This window comes from Odocoileus virginianus, chromosome 9 (genome assembly GCF_023699985.2).
Source record: "Odocoileus virginianus isolate 20LAN1187 ecotype Illinois chromosome 9, Ovbor_1.2, whole genome shotgun sequence".
Classification (NCBI taxonomy): domain Eukaryota; kingdom Metazoa; phylum Chordata; class Mammalia; order Artiodactyla; family Cervidae; genus Odocoileus; species Odocoileus virginianus.
Window position 1 is genome coordinate 76,243,679 of NC_069682.1, and position 13,524 is coordinate 76,257,202.

The 13,524-nt window shown below is 46.3% G+C and overlaps 1 protein-coding gene across 9 annotated transcripts in view; it reads right to left on the bottom strand.

Annotated features, from left to right (window-relative positions):
- The window catches only part of BCAS1 (brain enriched myelin associated protein 1), a 101,494-nt gene that overhangs the window by 68,214 nt on the left and 19,756 nt on the right, over nt 1–13,524 (bottom strand). The gene's annotated exons all lie outside the window — the stretch shown is intronic.

Genomic DNA, 13,524 nt, shown 5'->3' on the forward strand with positions numbered 1-13,524 from the left:
ATATTCTCAAAGCACATCAAGCGGTGCGTGGGATATAGCAAGTGCTCAATAAACGTCACCAATGTCAGTTATCATCGGTATTGCTGAGGGAGAAAAGTGACGGCCTAGGGAGCCGGGCATCCTCCCCTGCCGCCTGGCGAGCTGTCTGCTTACAGGCCGAGGTCTGACCTCAGAGGTCACGCTCCCTTCGTCCCACCTGCGTTAGCGTCGCTGCCGAGAACACGGGCAGATGCTAAAAAGGGCTACTCAGACGCTTCCATTCCGACCTCTGGAAGTGCAGGCGTCTGCACAAGCAGGTGGGCTATACCCCGGCCACGAGACTGGATACGGGTTCGGCCTCCTCCAGGGAGGGGCTCTGCTCCCAGAATCCACCCGTTTCTGCTCTGAACTCTGCATAGACCAAATGGAACCGCCTCACTTTCTGGGTCGCTTTTATAAAGCAGTGCGATGTTCAGGAGGAAGATCCACTACAAAACTGGATATCACAGGTGAAGGTCAAGACTCTCGGGGTGCCCTGGCGGTCCAGTGGTTGACCAGTGCAGGTGACGCAGGTTCGACCCCTGACCTGGGAAGACCCCACAGGCTGCAGCCACTGAGGCCCGTGTGCCCTAGAGCCCGTGTTCTGCAACAAGGGCGACGGCAGCAAGTCCGAGCCCCACTCCGAGGGGCGGCCCCTGCCCCCCACAACCAGAGAAGGGACGAGTGCGCAGTGGCAAAGACCCAGGGCAGCCAAAATCAATCAATCTCTCTTTTTTTTTTTTTTTTTTTTGTTTTTCATATTGCTTTATTGTGCAATATTTGCTTAATTTTGTTACCAGTTTTATGCTGGCTTTCTTTTTTTTTTTTTTTTTTATTATTATTATTTTTTTTTAATTTTTATTAGTTGGAGGCTAATTACTTTACATCATTACAGTAGTTTTTGTTATACATTGATATGAATTAGCCATGGATTTACATGTATTCCCCATCCCAGTCCCCCCTCCCACCTCCCTCTCCACCCGATCCCTCTGGGTCTTCCCAGTGCACCAGGCCAGAGCACTTGTCTCATGTACCCAACCTGAGCTGGTTATCCGTTTCACCCTAGATAATATACATGTTTCAATGCTGTTCTCCTGAAACATCCCACCCTCGCCTTCTCCCAGAGTCCACAAGTCTGTTCCATACATCTGAGTCTCTTTTTCTGTTTTGCATATAGGGTCATCGTTACCATCTTTCTAAAGTCCATATATATGTGTTAGTATACTGTAATGGTCTTTATCTTTCTGGCTTACTTCGCTCTGTATAATGGGCTCCAGTTTCATCCATCTCATTAGAAGTGATTCAAATGAATTCTTTTTAATGGCTGAGTAATATTCCATGGTGTATATGTACCACAGCTTCCTCATCCATTCGTCTGCTGATGGGCATCTGGGTTGCTTCCATGTCCTGGCTATTATAAACAGTGCTGCGATGAACATTGGGGTGCATGTGGCTCTTTCAGATCTGGTTTCCTTGGTGTGTATGCCCAGAAGTGGGATTGCTGGGTCATATGGCAGTTCTATTTCCAGCTTTTTAAGAAATCTCCACACTGTTTTCCATAGTGGCTGTACTAATTTGCATTCCCACCAACAGTGTAAGAGGGTTCCCTTTTCTCCACACCCTCTCCAGCATTTATTGCTTGTAGACTTTTGGATAGCAGCCATCCTGACTGGCGTATAATGGTACCTCATTGTGGTTTTGATTTGCATTTCTCTGATAATGAGTGATGTTGAGCATCTTTTCATGTGTTTGTTAGCCATCTGTATGTCTTCCTTGGAGAAATGTCTGTTGAGTTCTTTGGCCCATTTTTTGATTGGGTCATTTATTTTTCTGGAGTTGAGCTGGAGGAGTTGCTTGTATATTTTTGAGATTAATCCTTTGTCTGTTGCTTCGTTTGCTATTATTTTCTCCCAATCTGAGGGCTGTCTTTTCACCTTGCTTATAGTTTCCTTTGTTGTGCAAAAGCTTTTAAGTTTCATTAGGTCCCATTTGTTTATTTTTGCTTTTATTTCTGAAATTCTGGGATGTGGGTCATAGAGGATCCTGCTGTGATTTATGTCGGAGAGTGTTTTGCCTATGTTCTCCTCTAGGAGTTTGATAGTTTCTGGTCTTACATTTAGATCTTTAATCCATTTTGAGTTTATTTTTGTGTATGGTGTTAGAAAGTGTTCTAGTTTCATTCTTTTACAGGTGGTTGACCAGTTTTCCCAGCACCACTTGTTAAAGAGGTTATCTTTTTTCCACTGTATATCCTTGCCTCCTTTGTCGAAGATAAGGTGACCATAGGTTCGTGGACTTATCTCTGGGCTTTCTATTCTGTTCCATTGATCTATATTTCTGTCTTTGTGCCAGTACCATACTGTCTTGATGACTGTGGCTTTGTAGTAGAGTCTGAAGTCAGGCAGATTGATTCCTCCAGTTCCATTCTTCTTTCTCAGGATTACTTTGGCTATTCGAGGTTTTTTGTATTTCCATACAAATTGTGAAATTATTTGTTCTAGTTCTGTGAAAAATACTGTTGGTAGTTTGATAGGGATTGCATTGAATCTATAGATTACTTTGGGTAGTATAGCCATTTTGACAATATTGATTCTTCCAATCCATGAACATGGTATATTTCTCCATCTATTTGTGTCCTCTTTGATTTCTTTCATCAGTGTTTTATAGTTTTCTATGTATAGGTCTTTTGTAATCAATCTCTCTTAAAAGATCAAGATCCTCTACTCACAAGCTGCGTGACCTTGGGCAAGTCACTGCAAATCTCTGAATTTCTTTATATGTAAAATGGGGAAACAGAAGCTCCCTGGCAGAGTTGTGATGTTTCAAGAATGAAACATACAAAGAATCAGGAACCCTGCCTTTCCATAGTAGCTGATTAATAATTGACAGATAACTGTGACTGTGTAGTTTGTCAGTCAACTGCGTCTTAATATCTGTAGGAAAACAGAAAGGGAAAGAAGAGACGCTAGGGCCTTTCCTGGTGGTCCAGTGGCTAAGACTGCATGTTCCCACAGCAGGGGGGCCGGGCTCCATCCCTGGTCAGGGAACCAGACACCACAGTGAAAGGATTCTCATGCGTCGTAACTACACAATGCCCCAACAGAGATCGAAGATCCCACATATTGCAACTAACACCCAAAGCAGCCAAATAAATAATTGTCTTAAAAGAAGAGAACCGAGGTTTCTTTAGGTCATAGATCGCTCATAAGTAGTGAGAGATACACACATCCTTTAGCAATTATTTTTGCCAAGCTCCAGTATCTCACTGTGTCCGAAGTCAAGAACAAACAGTAACGCAGACGGAGAGACACAGACAGCCTGCACCCCGCACTCCTGGGCCGATGGCGGCCTCCTCGTCAAGCTTTGAGGCGCAGAGAAGAGATGGCACAGAAGACAATTGATGAGCACCAGGGGCCCGTCATAATCAGACCTCAGGGAAATCACTCTGTGTGAGCACTGGGTGTATCTTCTAGCCCATGGTTATCATCTCTCTGTGGCCCTGGAATTCCTAATTGTGGTAAATATTATACTCAGAAGGGAAGAGGGAGAGCAGGGGAATGAGGAAGTGATGGATGGACGTGTCAGGATGCCAAGTACGCACATCAAGCAGTCCAAGTGTCAGAGTGAACGTGAATGACTTGTGGGGCCGCCCCACGCCTGGAGAAGAGGAACCAGCTCACAAGAAAGGGGAGCCGAAGATTCAAAACAAGGGAGGGCTTTCCAAACGCCACGATCATCAGCTGACCTCTCTGAGCTTTCTGCCTCTCTTCCTTACTCTCTTAGCTAGTGCTAAGTAAGAGCATTTCGGTCAGAGAAAGTGTTTGAAAAAATCTTCGCATTAGACAGACTTTAGAAAAGTGCCAGTGCATTGCTTTGATAAAGGATCCATTCCTTACACAAAGCACCTAGAGTAAGCTTCTGTGCACCGAGAGTTACAGCAGATGCCAGCCATAAGCCCTGGTATCAGAGGATGCGTTAAGTGTTTCGATAACTTGTGAGACTTAGGACTTCTTAGATAGGACAACGCATAACTACGGAGCTCTGCCCGCTCCCCAAACGTGGGTGAGCACATATCCAGTTCCATCACCTGGAGCTTCTACTTCTCTTGCTAAAATGCTCACCTCTCGAGGGCACATGACCTAAGCTAGACTAATAAAAATAAATCTTGTGATTTTTGCTGAACCTACTAGAACAGAGTGGTGATCTTTGTGCTTGAGTAGGCAAGCCAGTAAGGGGGTAGGTCTGGAACTGGTGGCCTTGACTATCACATTCGAGAGTGCTTGCCTGAGAATCAGCACAGATGAAAGCCCCAAGAGGTTCATGGGTGCGTTTGGACAGCTGGACCCAGCTGTCCCTGAACTGGTTTACCACTCCACAGCCAGACATCTTTGTTTTTTTGTTTTTCTGCTCATTCCAGTTTTAAATTAAGTACATACTCTGTGACTTGGAGAGAATTTCAGCGACTTAGTCAGTACCTATTTCACTTGTTAATTAATAGCAATCAATCTTCTCCTTGAGACGTTATCTCCAGGCTCTTCAAATATATCCAGGAGGCATTTAATATGGGATGAAGGGGAGGAAAGAAAATGAAATGCAGGAAAGTGGTTTGTAAGGAGCTGTACAGAAACAAACAAAAAACCTCACCAACACTTTGCTTTCTCAGTAAAAATGAAGGAAAAAAATCCACGTGGGGAAAGATATTACAGTCACCTGAGACCTTGGATAAGCATTAAAAAGCAAATGAATTATATTATGAAACATTAACTTACACACGCACAATCTTTGTGAATGACTGGGAAGAAAACCCACTGGAGTTCCAGGTTTTATAGTCTTGCAAAGATGGGGATAACCTCCATGCCTTTCTCACATTATTATGGGAAGAATAAAAAGTTCCTTCTGGGTGACCAGAACTAAGCTTTTCATTCCTACGAAAACCTTGGGAGAAGTCCATCTGGAATCTGGTTTCAATAAACGGTTTTCTCACAAAGCAGACAGATGACATACCAAAGAGATTTCACTTCCCCTGTAAAAAATGTGTAAGAGTTTAAGGAAAAGAAAAAGAAATCAAGTAAGAATGCAAGTGGAAGCTCCCAACTACTTAGGAGAGTTGAAAATTTTGATCTCCTTAGTGCAGAAAAGACATTTTGTAGTGTGTGTGTGTGTGTGTGTGTGTGTGTGTATCTTACTTAAGAAAGTCATTTTATCTAAACACATGATGGAGAACTTACTTCCCGTGACACCTTGGTGTCCCTGAAAAAGTACTTAGACTGTGGATCAGAGGAACCTGGGTTTAACTCTAAAAATGAAATATGTGGCCTGGACAAGTTCCTTTATATCAAGTTTCCTCAGTTTTCTTTAAAAAAAAAAAAAGGACAGGAAAATAATTGTCTTCTTCAAAAGGTAATTGGGAGAACTAAACAAAATGCTTCCTACAAGGGACTTAACATAGGTGGATATTGAATAAACACTAGCTTTTCTGTTACATTTATATGTTATAATTACTGTGCAGTTTCCTAAACAGACGCCTAAGCAAAGGAGTTATTCCGATGGTTTACCCGACACGCGCGCGGGTCTGGACAGACTTTGATGGGAACCACATGCGCTTCCCCGTGGCTCAGCGGTGAAGAGTCCGCCCGTCGGTGCAGGAAGCTGAGTTCGGTCCCCGATCCAGGAAGACCCCACATGCCGAGCGGCAGCAAAGCCCGCGCGTCACGGCTGCTGAGCCTGCGGTCCAGAGCCTGGGGCCCGCGGCTCCTGAAGCCTTAGCGGAGCTTCCCCGCCCCGGCTCCGCAGCAGGAGGAGCCGCCACGCTGAGAAACGCATGCACCCAGCTGGACGGCAGCCCCCCGCGGGCTGCAGCCAGAGAAGACCCCGCACAGCCAAAAACAAGGAAATGCAATTTAAAGGGCAATGATACAAATTCACTGATCTTCAGAAATCTGAGAACCTGGGCCGTGGAAGGTTCAAGGATGCTTATTCCAAGCCCCAAGTATTCTTAGTTAAGAGAAACTGCTTCATCAGAGATGTGTTACCTATTTAAAACACACAGTTCATATGACGCTATTCAGAATTTCTGAGTAAGGGCTACCTTTTGCTTTTTTTCATGAGCCAAAGCTACAATCTTCACTTGATACAACTGTAAACACAATAGCTGATATTCACTGAATGCTTCCTGAATGTCAGGTGGTAAAGTAAATGCTGAATGTAACAAGAAATGTTTTGTTTCTGTATTACAGCAAACCCAGGCCAGGCGCCATGGTCCCTCCCATTTTACAGGCGTAGAAACTGCAGCTCTGAGAATAAAGTCGCTTTTTAAAAAGCATTTGGCTGCACCAGGGCTTAGTTGGGGCCTGTGGGGTCTAGTTCCCTGACCAAGGGTTGAACTCCAGGACCCCTGCATTGGGAGCCAGAATTCTTCACCACTGGGCCACCTGGGAAGTCCCTAGAATTCTTTTCTCTTAAGAACTCAGTATCCAAACATTTCTAGTGCTGAAGTTTAAAGAGCAAACTGGAAACTGTCACCATAATTTTATTCATGAACAGAGTGTCCACTTAAGACTCCGCACTCATACAATGTCATATGCGTCACCACATGACCAGTTCAGGATAGAAGCTGAGAGGGAATACAACGCATGCTAATCGCAAAGGGAAACTGCAAATGACTGTGGACTTCACAGGGCCCTGTAAAGATCACACACATGGTTACTGTCGGATGAGGACCCGAGGGAGTTAAAATAGCTCACAAAGGAGAAGGAAACTAGATGATGATACACTAAGTTCTTCAAAAGAAAACTCCAGTTGAATATCAAAGGATTACCATGGACCCTGGGGCAGACGGTGAAGACCTCAGTTTTGCAAAAAATGACCCCTCTGCGGTCAGGCTGCGGGAGTCAAATGACACTTCAAACAACCGTGGCTTTATGTGTTGTGTAAATGCGTTTGTTGTTTTAAAGATCTTGAAATAAGGATTCATGGGTCAGCTGCCTGTGGCTTGAAGGAAGATGTTAGATTTGAAACCTTCACCGAATGATCAGATTTCATGCTCTCCATCTCAACAGGGCAGGACGTCCTCTCTAAGAAAGTCTAGCAAAAGTAAAAGAAAGGAATGGATTTGGGGGGCAGGTGGGGAGAATTCTCAACTGTCAGCTGGATACAGCATGTCTGAACATTTGGTGCTGAAAATGCTGGATTCAAACATTATGTGGGCAAAAGGTGACTTACCCTACACTCTCTCTTGAAAGCATCCTCTGAAGTCAGCCATCACTGTTGGTCACTGTGGGGCCAGACTGCACCAGTGACTCTCAGAATTTCCCTTCCCCTCTCTTCTCTTGTTTATGTTTATTTATTTCTGGCCCTGTTGGGTCTCCATTGCTGTGCAGGCTTCTCTGCAGTTGTGCTGAGCGGGGACGACTCCCCAGTTGCTGCACACGAGCTTCTCTTGTTGCAGAGCCCAGGCCCCAGAGCCCAGGCTCAGCAGTTGCGGTGCACAGGCTTCGTTGTCCTGAGGCATGTGGGATATTCCTGGATCAGGGACCAAACTCGTGTCTCCTGCACTGGCAGGCGGATTCGTCACCACTGTGCTGCCAGGGAAGCCCCCTCCCCCAGTTTGCATGCATCTCCTGTCAGTCATACGCTTATAAAAGTCTGGAACATGCAAAGAGTACCTAAATGCAGAACCAGTCTTTGCTCCAACATGAGCAAATACTGTCACTCAGAGACAGATGTTTAATTTTTTTCTCAACTTGCTAGTAACACAGATTTAACATGTGCGTACCTCCCATGTGATTAATCTCTAAATGCTTCCCTTTCCCTGTCTCTGTCCCTCACCTTCATTGCAGTATAACGAATCTTTGCAGCCTGGTGTAGCTTATCAGACTTTGTTCATGCTCAGACAAATACATACAAGCATCCCGGATACAAGTGCTCGGAGGCTGCATTTGTCCTTGTTGGCTTTTACAAATATAGAATTATATTAGAATTATACTTTATAATTAGAATTATAAAATATAGAATTGTATTAGATATAATTTTTGATTGCTTTTATGTATCATTGTTATGGATTGAATGTCTGTGTCCCCGAAAGTTCGTATGCTGAAATCTTAACTTCCACTGTGATGGTATTAGGAAGTGGAGCTTTTGGGCGGCGATTAGGTTATGAGGATGGGGCCCGCATCAGTGGGTTCGTGCCCTTATAAAGGAGGCCCAAAGAGCTCTCTTCCCGCCTCCACCACGTGAGGATGCAGTGAAGAGATGACTGACTCTGCACCAGGACCTTGTCCCTCCCCAGGCAGGGAATCTGCTGGCACCTTGAACTTGGACTTCTCAGCCTCTAGAACCATGAGAAGTAATGGTTATTTTTTAAGCCTCCAAGTCTAAGCAGCCCAAATGGACTGAGATAACCTCTGTTCTCCCCTTCCTCAGTCAATATATCCCAAATCTACCTTATCTTTTCAAAATAGCTGCAAAATGTTCCTTAATATGAATATACCAAAGGACATTTATGTCATTGGCTGATCAGTGAACATTTTGATAGTTTCCAAATAACTTTTTTTCCATGTTCATTACAAACAATGCTGGGGAAACTTCTATGATCAAAAGTCCTAAGCTAGTGCTTTATTTCTACAGAATAGAGTTGATTAGAATTGCTGCACTCGAATTAACGTGTATTTAATTTTTAAAAATAGACACTGCCAGATTAATTCCCGAAAAGAGGCTCCAGAGATTCACATTTTTGACAGCAATATGATAAATGTCTCTCACCCCCAAGGGTGGCAGGGAAGAAAAACAGCAGGAACGCTGATCATGTACACAATATTAAACGCCTTTTAAATGGAAAAATTGAAAAAAAAAAAGCTTACCAGGGAAAATCATACAGCATTGTCTTAATGCTCTCAGCTATCAGGACATGAACGCTAAACTCTGGAGATGGGAGGTGGGAGCAGGTTGAATTCAGCCCACACAGAACACTGCTAAACAGTGGCAATTACTAGTTGGGACACTGAGAATAGCTAGCCAGAAAGTAATATGAGACAAGGGGCCCAGAGGAAAAGGATGGGGAAAAGAGCCAAATCAGGAAGACTTTACAAGGTCTTCTCCGGTCGCCCAGCGGTAAAGAATCCACCTGGCAATGCAGAGGCCGTGGGTCTGATCCCTGGTTGGGGAATTAAGATCCCACATACCGCAGGGCCACTGAGCCCCAGTGCCCCAACTAGAGGGCTGCTTGGCAAGGTCCCACGTGATGCAACAAAGGTCCCTTGTGCCACAGTTAAGATCCAACACAGGCAAATAAGCAGATAAATTCTTTAAAAAAGGAGACGTATTCTCCAGAGTGGGAGATGCAAATGATCAGTGAGCACTCAGAAGATGCTCAATACCCTCAGTCATCAGGGAAAGGCAATCAAAACCACAAGGCGCTACCACCCCACACCCACCAAGGTACCCATGATCAAAAAGACACTACAACCCAGGTGAACCTGGAAAACGTTATGCTCAGTGAAAGGATCCAAACACAAAATGCCACCTTTGGTGTGGTTCTCTGTATCTGAACCGTCCAGGGTAGGCAAATCCAGAGGCAGGAAGCGCATTCGCGGTTGCCGGGGTGGGGGAGGGGAACTAGAGATTTACCGCCCGAGGCATTTCTTTGTTTGATGGAATTTCTGTGATGAAATGTGGAATCAGACAGTGGAGACGGCTGTGCTACCTCGTGGATACAGTAGAAAGAACTACGTCGAATAATACACGTGAAAAGGGTGAATTATAAGGTATGTGACTTATATCTCAATTTTGAAAATGCAGACCCTGGACGAAGGAACACCAGCGCAGCTCTGGGGTGGGCGGTGAACACCGATCTTGAACAGAGAATTCACAGTCAAGGCAGGTGACTTTCAAGCTAATGACAAGAAACGGATGGGATGCGTCTACCAAACAGAAATTCTCCAGGAGAACTTCTGATGAGAAAAAGCGCTAAGAGGCTGAGAAGTATGAGGTTTCTCAGAGAATGTGCCTGCTGCAAGGAGGGGCACGGAGGTGGGGCATCTGGCGGGCCGTTTTCAGAATTGTCTGTAACCGCTTGAAGCAGCGGGCTGATGCCGCAGGGTCTGTGTGGGTGGCGTGTCCAGCGGGGATGCAGGGGGTAGAGATGAGGGTAAGGAGACTGTCTGCTGAGAGAGATGTATCCAGAGAGAGAGCGGAAGGGCAGAGAGGGCGGGCGCCCAGGAAACCCGCTAGAGCCGGGTTAAAGCCCGCAATCTCTGTGGTTCAGCTGCGTCCTTGGGAGTCAGCGCGGGCGGACACCAGGCCGGGCCAGGGGCCAGCCTGCACCTCCTCCTCTTCGCCCAGAGCGGTCCCCGACCTCCCAGAACCCCCGTAACTAGCATGGTCTCGTGCCGTCCTGCTGGCTGGGGAGGTTTAAGTGGACGTCTGCTTGGGGCACGGGCTTCCGGCGAGGATCCTCCTTTGGTTCCCAGTAAAGGGAGAAAAATCAGCGGTGCACAGTTGCCTTTCCTGCTTCTGGGTTGCATCGCCCCAGGACGGGGCGTGTGGGTGGGGGCAGCCTGGAGCCGCTGCGCACGTTTAGCACACGTACCTGTCTGATAATGCTGGCGAGCTGCCGCACCGCACTAGGAAGGGCTGACCCCCAGCCTCCTTTTCATAACTAAGCGTGCTGTCTGCTTAGGGCTCTAGCACTTTCAGAGGATCCCTGAGGATCGAGGACTCACCCTTCAGCTGCTTTTCCTGCTCGTCTACTGGCGGGTCTGCTGTGTCCCGGTTCATTAATCTATCAGCTGTCTGCAAGCTTTCTGTGCCTCTCAGAGCCTGGGCTAAACTCTAGGGTCATTGCAACAACAAATGCAATGTCCTGTTCTCAGGAACTTTTACCCAAGTGGGGGAAACGGATTTAAAAAGCCAGCCAACTGGGGGAAGACCATGCGTGCCAAGCGCACAGGCCTGCTTGCCCCCTTCCCAACCAGAGATGCTGGTCCCAGGTCTGTCCCTCCATCAGGTGTCCGAGCTTTGGCGTTGGGTCTCCCAGCACACTTTGCCCAGGCACTCTGACTGGCTTCTCTTCTCGCTCCTTATGGCACAGCATTGGCAGGCAGATCATTTACACAAATCAGGATTTTCAATCCAGAAAGTATTCCATTTACTTGTTTTTAAAAAAGCAAAATTAGGCAATTTTTCTTTTTAGGAAAAAACTGACTACAAACAAAAATGAAAGACTAATGTTTTTAGAAACTTCTTATCCAGGTGAAACAGAGACGGTCTTCTATTTGTGAAAAATGCCGGTTTACGACAGATAAATCATGCCTTAGTCTCTACCATTCGTTAGGAGTGAGAACAGCTTTCTTAAAAGGGTGAACTGTTGTGATAAATGTGATAGAAAGAAATAAAAGAAGGAGGTAAATGAGGTACTTCTATTTCCCTAAAACTGGTGAGGTTTTAGGTGTAAATACGCAGGTGAGAAGTTTGGTCAGGCGATACAGCAGGGGAAAGGCCAGCGAGAAAGGACACTCATGACTGTGGACTCTGCTGTGGTTTCTCCCTGTCTTGTTTATTTCTTCACATTTATCCTGTGCCAGCCACTCTGTAGAGGTCATGCTATCATTATTTCCATCTTCCAGGAGAGCCTCTGAGGGTACACGTTCCTTGCCAAGGTTACACAGCTCCAGCGACAGAGCCGGGCTTCCCAGGAGGCACTGGTGATAAAGGACCCGCCTGCAAATGCAGGAGACGTGAGAGACGCAGGTTCGATCCCTGGGTCGGGAAGATCGCCTGGAGGAGGGCACAGCAGCCCACTCCAGTATCCTTGCCTGGAGCATCCCATGCACAGAGGAGCCTGGCAGGCTATGGTCCACAGGGTCACAAAGAGTCAGACACGACTGAAGCGACAGCACGATCGTGACAGAGCCGGCAGGCGGCCTGGGAGCCTCCGAATCTTCAGTGCGCTCCTACTAGTTTCTCGTTGCTGCTGTAACAAGCTACCACCGATTTTTGTGCCTTAAAACAGCACAGGTATCTTACATCACAGCCACGAGCACCAGGACAGTGGACGGTTGCCATGGCAACAGTGAAAGACTGCCTCCAAGGCCTGAAAAGGCCTGCTGTCCCAGTCCTGGGCGTGTCACACCCCTGTTCTCGGGTGAGTCATGAATGTTCCTCCCTCTCTTCACTCAGTTCCCTCCCTTCTGCCTTGACCTTCCGTATATACATGGTGTCCCAGTCCAAGTCGGGTTGAGAAGTTGATTTTTGAAATAAGTCCCTGCTTTTCCATTCTCTGGCCATTGAGTAAAACATGCTGTTTTAGGCTCAGCATGAGTTTCTTTTCTGATTGTGTGAATCTGAATGAACAAAGGACCTTCCCCACCGAGGAAGAGCGCTTCGGCCTGGCTAGGACCTAAGTGGAGATGCTGCTGTGCAGTTGCCGAGTCGTGTCTGACTGTTTTAACCCCAAGAACCGCAGCACACCAGGCTCCTCTGTCCCTCAGCATCTTCCAGAGTTTGCTCCAGTTCACGTCCATCGAGTCAGTGATGGCATCCAAACATCTCATACTCTATCATGCCCTTCTCCTCCTGCCTTCAATCTTTCCCAGCATCAGGGTCTTTTCAAATGAGTCAACTCTTCACATGAGGTGGCCACAGTATTGGAGTTTCAGCTTCAGCATCAGTCCTTCCAATGAACACACAGGACTCATCTCCTTTAGAATGGGCTGGTTGGATCTCCTTGTAGTCCCAGGGACTCTCAAGAGTCTTTTCCAACACCACAGTTCAAAAGCATCAATTCTTTGGCACTCAGCTTTCTTTATAGTCCAACTCTCACATCCGTACATGACTACTGGAAAAACCATAGCCTTGACTAGATGGACCTTTGTCTGCAAAATGACGACTATACATCTCTTTGCCTACAACCAATTTGGTAATACTCCTCTTAAAAGGACCCTGTGGTTATACTGGGTCTACCTGAATAATCCAGGCTCAGCTCCCCACCTCAAGATCCTTAATTTAATCACATCACAAAACCTGCTTTTGACATGCGAGTGACATATTCACAGGCCCTGGAGATTCAGATGTGGACGTCTGGCCTCCTGTTCTGGTGTGATAGTTTTGTACTTGATGTGGTTCATTCCTGCTTCTGCACGGGGATGTGCCACTGTGTGAATCTGCCCTAATTGAAACAGCCGCTCTACTGAAGGACACGTAGCTCTTTGGGAAGTACTTCCCTAGCGACTCTGGAATTCTAATCAACATGTATTGGAAAAAGAAAGGGAAGAACTGAAGAAACGAATTTAAACAACCACGTTTTGGCAGAGCAAACACACTAGCCTCTGACCCAAAGGTGCGAGAAACGGGGCTGTGCACGGCAGCAGTCACGGTGCATGTGGCTTGGGCATTGTTGCCGGCTTTCCCCGAAAGAAGACTTTCAAATGGAACCTGAAACTGGCAGCTGAAGCTAGAAATACAATATGGAAATAAAAACCAGGCATTTTGATTTTCTGAGATACTGCTATT